Source organism: Muntiacus reevesi, chromosome X (assembly GCF_963930625.1).
Source record: "Muntiacus reevesi chromosome X, mMunRee1.1, whole genome shotgun sequence".
Lineage (NCBI taxonomy): Eukaryota > Metazoa > Chordata > Mammalia > Artiodactyla > Cervidae > Muntiacus > Muntiacus reevesi.
The window spans coordinates 32,652,252-32,663,011 of NC_089271.1; the positions used below are offsets into that span (position 1 = coordinate 32,652,252).

The window sequence follows — 10,760 nt, forward strand, 5'->3', positions numbered from 1 at the left end:
CACATGTATTCACAGAGATGCACATAAGGCGTTTACTGCATGCAAGTTATCTATGCATGGAAATTTTAAAAAATAAACTGGGATTGTCCCATTTCTTTGTTTGTTTTATCTAAAAGAAAGATATCTACTTTAAAATTCCACTCAGTTTCAGTATGTTCATTGTATTTCAACATCCTATAATTTGTATACTCTTTAGATTTAAATGAAATATTGAATCTTGTATAAAAGCTAACAATAAGGAAATGTCTATGCTTCTCCACTGGTCAGAGCATAGACTGAAATTGAATAGTGAACAATGAACTTTGTTACAGTAAATAGAAGATATGCAAGCAGAATAGTTTGATGTAATTTAATGGCTCTTCAAATACTTTCAGTAATGGAAACATAGATAAAGACACATATTTTTCCTAGATCACCTAGTCATTTTTTCAGTGGTCTTCACACCTTTTATTCATGTCTCCTCTAAAAGGATTGTGAAAAATATTTTTGTCATTACAATTTATAATGGGGTACCTATTTTTTTTTAATCCAAGTTTAAGTAGTTACAAAAGATATAATTTCTGATATAATATATTCACTGACATTTTAAATTAAAGCAATTATATCTATCTCTTAAAATGTATCATCCAAATATCATAATGATATGATACAACCACACCATTATGAAAAACAATGCATGAACAAAACTCTTGTTTCACAGAAAATTTGTTATTCATTTTCTTCTTAAAATCATATTAACATTGTACTTCCTCCACATAACTCTATCATCATATGAAATGTTTTATATTTGAAAATATTTTATTGATCACAGTAATATGCTTCTGCTACAAAATATTTATCTAAATTGACAGTTTCCATAAATTTGTCACCAGATAGTTCTAAACATTAAATTTTCTTCTGCTTTGTTACCAATTATAAATATTAGTACTAAATAATCAAAGAAACATGAACATTTCACAAAATTTGAGGAAAACATCAACTAAAGTGTAAAAAAATATTGGAAGTGTGTTCCTAAATGAGATGAATTGGTTATGCTTTTTTCTTCTTCAATTAGGTTATGTATCTGTATATTAATATTACTTACTGCTCTGTTGTTCTTTAGTTGCTATTTTATGTCTGATGCTTTTGTGACCCCAAGGACTATAGTCCAGCAGGCTCCTCTGTCCATGGGATTCCTCAGGCAAGAATACTGGAGTGGGTTGCCATTTCCTTCTCCAGGGGATCTTCCCGACCCAGGGATTGAACCTGAGTCTCCTGCGTCTTTTGCATTGGCAGACAGATTCTTTATCACTGAGCCACCAGAGAAGCCCCTTACTGCTTAGCCTTAGCCGACCAGCTCAGTTGTGTCCAACTCTTTGCGACCCCATGGACTGTACCCTAACAGGTTCTCCATCCATGGGATTTTCCAGGCAAGAGTACTGGAGTGGGTCGCCATTTCCTTCTCCAAGAGATCTTCCCAACCCAGGGATTGAACCCGGGTCTTCTGCATTGTAGGCAGATGCTTTACCATCTGAGCCACCAGGGAAGTTCCACCTACAGTCAAAATAATATCAAGTCTAGCTCTCATTTTATAGAAGTCAGTGCTGAGTAAACTTCACAAACATAAATAGATGATAATCAAGTTATATTATAGCAGTATCTCTAAAATTTTGCACTCTTTCTGTGTTATTTGGTAATTAGATTAGATCATCTTCAGTTTTGTTGAAAGTAAAGAATTAGAAATCACTTGAATTGTGATTATCAGAGCAATCTGATACCTAGTCATTAATGGTATTAATTTATTTAACATTGATAACAATGTTAAATGCCCCTCCAAAGCAAATTGTAAATTGCTCCATTTTTAAACCTATAGGTATTTATACTGCTGGTCAACCCTAATATGATGAGTAAATGGGAAGCTTTGCTTTTTTATAGTAAGAGAAAGGTGAAAATGAAAAGAAAATGGGAACCAAGATGATGCCTTGACCCTAAGACTCAGTTTTTTGTACAAATCAGTTTTAGGATGGAATATACACAGTAGTTGAGGAGGTGGAAACTGCTTTTCTTAAAACTATCTATACCCCTACATCCTCTTGAAAGCCCTTAGATATCTCCTGGGTAACACTTTTCTAATAATCTTTTACCATTCCCATCTTACATTTAGCTGCATTTCCCCTCATTTTTCCCCTATAACAATGGACATGATAAGAGTGGGAGCAATAAATAGAATAAATAAAAATAGATGTGATCTTCCTAACAGACAGGTGGGAGTGGCAACCAAGGAAATCTGACTGAACTTCAGAGAGCTTGAGTACCCAGGGCCAAACATATACTGGTGGCCAACTAGGATATTACTCAATTTGTACCATCAAAAGAAAAGAAAATCCAAATCCATTGCCTAGCTCCTAGACATGAGCCAGTTCTCAGATTTTGGATATGCTGACTGAAAAGGAATCATGACCTGCATGCAGCAGAAACATAAACACACACACACACACACACACACACACACACACACACACACCTTCAATACCTTGGGAAGGCATATACAGTAATGGTTGTGTTAGTTTTCCCCAAAATAACTTACAGCCATGCACTCAGTTATACTAGGGAAAGAGGAATACCCAAACATCCTAAGGACTGTTGAACAGTGTTGACAATGATATCAGGACTCCCTAAGGATCAATATGCACCCCTCTCCCATTAGAATGGAGGCATATAGGGAACTGGTAATAAATAGCATTCTGCTTGAGGTCTGGCTTATTGTGGGTGCATTGGGTCTGTGAACCCACTTGCTGGTCATTTCTGTTGTATCTGAATGGATAAACGGGACTGAGATACTTGGGAGTTTGCATAACTTCCATATTGGGTGCTTGAACTGTGGAGGGAAAGGCTAACCTAGTGAGAAAAGCTAAGGGGAAGCCTCTGAAACTTTTTCACATCACCCAACTCAGTAAATCAAAAATAATCTTCAAACCTGAGTGGGTTGTAGCAAAAATGAGTATCCCCTTTCAAGATACAGAGTTTAGAGTGGTTGTCCCCATCCATATCTCCATTTAATTGACTAGCCTGGCCTTTGCAGAACCAGAATGGATAGTGACCATGGACTACTGCGAATCAAGTGGTAGTGTCAATTATAGCCCCTGGGCAAGGGCAGATCATCACAACCTCAGGTACGTAGTTTGCATTCTAGCAAATGCATTCTTTTCTAATAGCTTGCATTCACATTCAATGAACAAAAATTGTCATAATTTTGCTCCAGAGTTCTGTTAACTCATTTGTCCTGATATGGCACAAAGGGAACTGAACTATCTGGACTTCCTGCAGACTATCACATTGATCTGTTATAATATTTTACTAAGAAGTCTAGAGGAGCTGAAAGTGGCTGGCATGTAGAAAACCTTGGTGATATGCATGTACTCAAGAGAGCGAGAGAAACTCAGTGAGGTTTCAGGAGTTAATGTTATGTCCTTCAAGCTTTCAGGGGCATGCTTGAATGCCCCTCCAAAGCAAATGTGAAACCATTCAATTTTACGTCTCCGATCACAGAATGAAATGTCTGTCATACTGAAGAACATCTTCAGGCCACGAGGCAGCAATATTCAACCCCTACAGATATGGCTACAGGTCTTAAACAGTAAGTCCCCTACATATGAACCTCTAAGTTGCAAACTTTCAAAGACACACGTGTGTATTTGCATTTCCATTCACATTAAGTTAGCTTGCAGTGTCTGGCATTCATTGCTCCATGAATGCATCTTGTACAAGTAGTTGGGCTTTTGTGTACCTCACTGGTGGTTCAGATGTGGGTTCGATCCTAGCGTAGGGAAGGTCCCCTGGGAAATGAAACATCAATCCACTTCAATATTCCTGCCTGCAAATTCCCATGGACAGAGGAGACTGGCATGCTGCAGTCCATGGAGTTGCAAGAGTCAGACATGACTTAGTGACTAAACAACAACTCTATAGAGTACAGTGAAAGTGAAAGTGAAGTCACAACCCCAGGAACTGACTATAGCCTACCAGGCTCCTCTGTCCATGGGATTTTCCAGGCAAGAATGCTGAGTGGGTACAGTAACACATCTTTATTTCAAACTCAATATGTCTGGAAGCAAGCATAAAAGCAGTGGTAATGTAGTTGGTATACTGAGCTTTTTAAGGTACTATACTACTGGATTAAAAGTGTTTTCTTTATTTTTGTGTTTTTTTAATGTATTATTTGTGGAAAAAGTATTATAAAGTTATTACAGTACAGTACTACATAGCTGATTGTGTTGGTTGGGTACCTAGGTTAACTTTGTTGGACTTACTGTCAAATTGGACTTAGAAATGTGCTCTTAGAACTGAACATGTTCATATATAGGAGACTTACTTTCTTGAGTGCCATGAGTTTTGAGAACAGCCTAGCATATAAGAAAACACTGCAGTGTGTCCAGGTGGTGAAGTAAACAACCCTACCTCTTGTACAACATGGTACACCCTATGGTGTCTGAGGTCCTGCTGGGGGGATATGATCCTGTGTGGGGATTATGACAAATTCCGGTGGAAGACTCACCATATAGGCTTCTCCCACTGCCCAGTCCTGCTTCTGCCCTCTCCATTCCACGAGTGTTGATCATTCATAAATATCATTCATTCCAAACAGTATCTCTCTCAAGATCTGCTTCCAGAGAATCTAACCTATAGCAGAAAGCATGAAATATAGTTTCCTCTGTGCCCAGGAGGAAGAAAATGGTTTTGTGAACACACAGCATAAGTTTTACTACACACCAAAGCATTGCTTCCGTTATCCCTGATCATTTAGGATCATTTCTCTCCAGTATAATTTGGGAAAAGAAGTTTGTCTCATCATATCTACTTGAGTCATTATGCTGTTCACGTTTGCTCTGCTGTCTTCTATTTCCCTTCATTGCTCTTAGCTCTAGCAATAACGGTAATAGCTATCACTTAATAGGTGCTTTCTAGACAGGCACTTTCTAAATTCTTGGTATGAATTGATCTACACAGCAGTCACACTAAACCACAGACCAGGATACAGAGCACATTGAGGTAGTATAATTTGTTTGCAGTCATACAATTAAGAAGCAAAAGGCTGGGATTGGATTCCAAGTAGCCCACTAAAAAGGGTCAGTGCTCCTAACACTCAATTTTCAATAATGAGAACCATCAACTGTCCCATTTTGATCTGTGATAGATAGTACCCTTGATCTTTCCTACAACATGCCATTGACCAAGCACAATCAGTTATCAAAGTTATAATGAATGTTTGGGGTATCGCAGAGTGATGATTTATGTGGTAACAGAAATTTAATATACAATGCTAGTCTTCAGTTTCCATAGACAATTAGCAAACTTTACCTGCCACAGAAGTTCCTTGTTTGCTGTTATCAGTCCAACGTACCTAGCTTCCTACTGTGATCTAAAAATCTCTGATTGTAAAATAACCTTCCTGATACCATTATTCTTAATTTATGGGCACATTTCTCCTCAGTCATTCAAGAAACAACTCTGATATTTCTGCCATTTTATAAAATAGACCACATTAACCCTGCCTTTGCTTCACTCTCTACCACCCCCCACACAACATGCCACTGTAGGTTGAGAGGAAGAAGGGCTGTTTCCTTTTAACACGAAAGATCCAATAAGATATTTAGCTCAGATTACAAGAAAAACAAAGCAAACTCTCTGCAGAGAATATCCTTCCCGTATTCCAAAAAAGTTTGAGACACCTGAATTCAGTCTCTTTTTAAAAGTATTCTTATAGTCTATGTTGTAAATAGGCACGAGTGAGTGAGTGAGTGAAAGTCGCTCAGTCGTGTCTGACTCTTTGTGACCCAATGGACTACACAGTCCATGGGAATCTCCAGGCCACAATACTGGAGTGGGTAGCCTTTCCCTTCTCCAGGGGATCTTCCCAAATCAGGGATCAAACCCAGGTCTCCTGCATTGCAGGCGGATTCTTTACCAGCTCAGCCACCAGGGAAGCCCATAAACAAGCATATAAGTATTTAAATAAATATGTGTTTGGTTTACATTGTTATTAACTCCTTTTGCCCTAACACAATATTATAATATTTTGACTTTGCAATGTGTTTCCCTTCTTTAAAGGAAATACCTTCTGCATTTATTGTTCTTTTCCTAAGTAATGGAAGCTCGTTGTAGCCATTTATTCTGCCATATGAATCTAGAATAATTTATTAACTGGTTAAATAAAAACTTCCATTGAGACAGTCATGTGAATAGCTTTATATTATTTATAATTCAACTCAAAGACAGCAGACATTATGAAGAGACAATCTACTGCATCATTTTACACTTTTTATTGTAAAATAGAGAAGGAAATGGCAAACCACTCTAGTATTCTTGCCTGGAGAATCCCATGGACGGAGGAACCTGGTAGGCTGCAGTCCATGGGGTCGCTAAGAGTCAGACAGGATTGAGCAACTTCACTTTCACTTTTCACTTTCATGCACTGGAGAAGGAAATGGCAACCCACTCCAGTGTTCTTGCCCGGAGAATCCTAGGGACGGGGGAGCCTGGTGGGCTGCCGTCTATGGGGTCACACAGAGTCGGACACAACTGAAGTGACTTAGCAGCAGCAGTTCATACATCACAGAAGTGCATAAATAATATTTGATTAAAATTAACAGTGTAGTTTGTGGATTCAAATAGTCAGGATTCAAACTGCACTTGACCACTCACTGGTTATATGATCTTATGCAAGTTACTTAATATTAAAGAATCTTTCTTTCCTTCTCTATAAAACAGACTAATAATAGTACCCATCTCAGATGCTTGATCAAAGAATTAAATAAGGCAATACATGCAGTTCAGCATAAAGCTTGGCATAAAATAAGTGTTCAGTAAACTTTATTATTATTATTAATTTCATCATCCTTAGGATAAACACAAAATTTGTTAAATTTTCTTATAAACCCTTTAATTATATTTAAATAAAATGAATGGAAGTTATTGAATAGGGGACAAAGATCTAGAGTTACATCATAGAGTTGAGAAAATTGAAACTAAGTAGTGGCTTAAAAATATGTTTACTTTTAAAATTACAGAATATAGGTTCAAAAGGACAGAAAATCTTTGAGAAAAACTTTGGGGCAGTTTTTGACTTAGTTTGCTGACTACAGCATTAGACCACACCAAAAGTTTTAGAAGAGATACTTGCATCTTAGAGGTCAAATTCCCTGGACTTAGACTCATTTCACTTTGAAGGCCTCTTGGTCCTTTGCCTTTGCTATTATCTTGAATGACATTCCTGTCTAAAATTGATGTTTATGATATTTAATTTTATTTGCTTCTAGGTCAACTCTTGGATGAAGTGCATCCCTATGGCTTCTTGGGGACTAATCTCAAGTAAACTGAATTTATTAATAATTTCATGCTTTGAAGTAAATGACCCATTAGTTTAATGCATATAGTTAGCTATTCGATAAGTATTGAGTATCATTAACCTGGAAAGAAACATCTTGGAGAAACACATATTTCTCCCAGAATTAATATGGTATTTCCATAAAATGCTTCATTTTCTAGGATGTGGTTCAAAAACGCATGCTCTTCCATTTCCATGATCAAATTAGCTCATAAGTCACATGCTGGGTTGCTTTTTGTTGCTGTGGGATGTTGGTAGGCTATTATCTCACTGCTAATGGTAGCCTTAGTGACTTCCCACGGTTTTCCTCCCAAAGTTTCCAGGCCATTGTTTTAAAAATATGTTTAGGTCTTTTATAGCAAATGTTTGTTAACATGTTGTTTGTAGAATAGAGGAGGAGTGGAATACCCCAATCTGTGCTAGTGGAGAGCCATTTTCAGTTCCTGCTTTGCTATTAACACAAAAGAATCTTAACAGTCTCTCAGAAAATTCAGTCCATTTTATTCAACATACAATCTCTGTGGGGTTTATAGAATCTATAGAGGATAAATTTCTGTGTCTGAAAGAAAGAAAAGAGGTTATCTGTGGGATTAAAGATGGTACTAAAATGTATATTATATGTTTTCCTACTTATGCGTACACAGACTCTTAAAAATGATGCATTCAGGTTGCTATATTCCATTTAAATATTAGTTGCTTTATGATTCATTGTCATTACAGAGATAAGTCTATAGCTTAGAAAGTAAAAAATGCAGAATGAATATCTTGCTAATTTTAAATATATAACAGAAGTATTAGACCCTGTAGAAATATATGTAGAGTGCTTTCTTGACTGAGTTAATTCAATGTGAGTAACTTCTTCTGACCAAATGTATTCATCTTTTACATGTCACTACGGAATCATTTGAATTCTTTTGTTCTGTATCCATAAGAAGGATTCCAACAAGGATTCTGGTAACTAGCTATAGATAAATCATGCTTTATATAGAGCAAAACATTGAGAAGAGGACATATAAGTGATTACATCATTGATAACAAAATAGCATTGTCAGGGATTAAGAAATTTTCCTTTACCCTCATAGGTTCTTCTGGAGGATCTAAGAACTAAATTGACATGAGACAGATTGACAGGAAAAAAATCAAACAAAAGTTTAATAAGATGAATACATGGGAGAGACCCAGGAAAACTGAGTGACTCACCAAAATGGTTGAAATACTCACCTTAAATACAATTTTCAGCAGAAGACTGATTTGGGGGGCGGGGTATGATTTAGAACTTCAAAGGGAAAAAAGTTGATTCTTCAAGATGAAAAAGCAAATGCTCGGTAAATGTTTCCAGGGCCATGCAGAAACAATGGCACCCAAGATGGATTTAAAGATTTTGTTAGGTTCCTTCCTGTCTACACATCTAATTCACACTATAGCTATCTATGCTGATAGCTCCCTTCCTGGAACAAGTCCTCTATCTATATTCTTTAGAGGAAAGTCAAAGGTTCTTCCTGAGTCGTTGGGGCCTTGATTTTTTTGGCTTAAAATAAACCTCAGGTCAAAGAAAACTTTGGGGGTGGCAGATTTTGTTCCCTTAAAACATAATATATTTATTCATTTAATTCTTTATGGCATACCTGTTAAGTGTCAAGTATTGGGAATGCCTAAGAACAAAGAAAAAAAAATCAGATGATTTTGGTGTTAGGAAAACCCAAGAGCATTTTAGAAAGGAAGGGGATTGGTAAATGATGTCAGCACTGCTAAAACATCAAGATCCTAAATATGTCTATCATATGCATCCGTAAGAAGTCATAATGAGCATATGAAAATTGTGGGTTGAATGTAAATGAATGTGAATAAAATGTACACAGGGAATACTCACATCAACTTCAGAAATGTGGACCCAAAGGAGAAAGAGAAATGAGATACTGGCTAGAAAATCCAGGAGAAAGTTTATCTCAAGGCCCTGAAAGGTGGAGGAGTTTTGATCTGGTAGAAGGCCACCTCATCCCATTCCAGCAAGAGGGAATGCTAAGAGATGCTTCAATGTGTGTTTTTTTTTTTTTTGTGTGTGTGTGTGTGTGTGTGTGTGTGTGTGTTAGTAGCTCAGTTGTATCTGACCCTTTGCGACCCCATGGACTGTAGCCCACCAGGCTCCTCTGTCCATGGAATTCTCCAGGCAAGAATACTGGAGTGGGTTGGCATGCCCTTCTCCAGGGCAGCTTCCCAACCCAGAGATGGAACCTGGGTCTCCCACACTGAAGGCAGATTCTTTACCAGCTGAGCCACCAGAGAAGCCCGCAAATCCTACAATTTCAGAAGTAATACTCTTTGCCTCCTTTGTGCATTAGCATGCCTTGGTTCCTAAAGGTTATCAAGGTCAATCACTTCAGTCAGTACAGTATATCCTTTCCTGTGTCTGCTAGTTTATTGGCATGAAAGTCCTAAATGGTTAGGTGTGAGTCATTGAATCATAGATTTCAAGACAAAATAACTCTCGCCAAATAACCAGCATGAAATAGTCCTTTCTTTCTCCTCAGAAATCAGAGTCTCTGTCCCAGCATAGCTTGATTTTATGAATATGAGAAATATGAATTCTTCAGGTATCTTTTGAAAGTGATACTGATAAACACTCTCATTCTCACCCATTTGTTCTTAAATATATTCACTGTAACTATTGAGGCCACATCACTATATACAGTCATTATTTCAATGCACACACTACAATCTGGAGGATAGCGCTCCAAAATGCAGATTGTTATCACTGGACTGGTGACTTTAGCAGAACCATGAGTGAGTCACTATTCTATGCAATATTTGATCAGATCAAAACAGCTGTTTCTGGATGATAAGTATATGATAAGATCAGTAAATCTCATAAGCTGATCAGAGTCCTTGTTGCACCTCCTCTGTCTCCTTCTAAGACATTGTTAAGTAGTATACTATGCCAATAGATAAGGAATAGAATAAAATTTCACAATGTGATGCTGGCACAAACAACCAGACAGGAAAGGCAAGTTCATTTCTGGATTACGTTTGCATTTAGATAAAGATTAACCCCTGACCACTCCAAGGAGAATGAGATCTGACATAGTCTACCTAACACCAAGTATCCAACTGGTCTCCTACAGGAGATCAGCAGCAGTAGAAGCTATAACAGATATGCTGAGATTAAAGTCATGTTTTGGTGCTAATGCAAAACTTCCATCTTTATTTCGTGGACAAGTATCCATTGTGCAAACCAAGGATCATGGAGAGTAGGATGAATCACACTGTTCACCTGTTTTCTGAGTAACTTTTCTGTGGTGGATGCTCTCTGAAATTCATGTGAGACACAAAAATCAATTTGCCGTATACCGAACCCCACAGATACATTCACATTCTATAAAACAGGCTAAAGTACTTTATT

General features: G+C 37.4%; 1 non-coding gene across 1 annotated transcript; it reads right to left on the minus strand.

Annotated features, from left to right (window-relative positions):
* Positions 1-1,453: 1,453 nt before the first annotated feature.
* TRNAC-ACA (transfer RNA cysteine (anticodon ACA)) lies at positions 1,454-1,525 on the minus strand. The gene has a single exon. It is a non-coding gene; the product is annotated as a tRNA-Cys (tRNA).
* Positions 1,526-10,760: the final 9,235 nt, after the last annotated feature.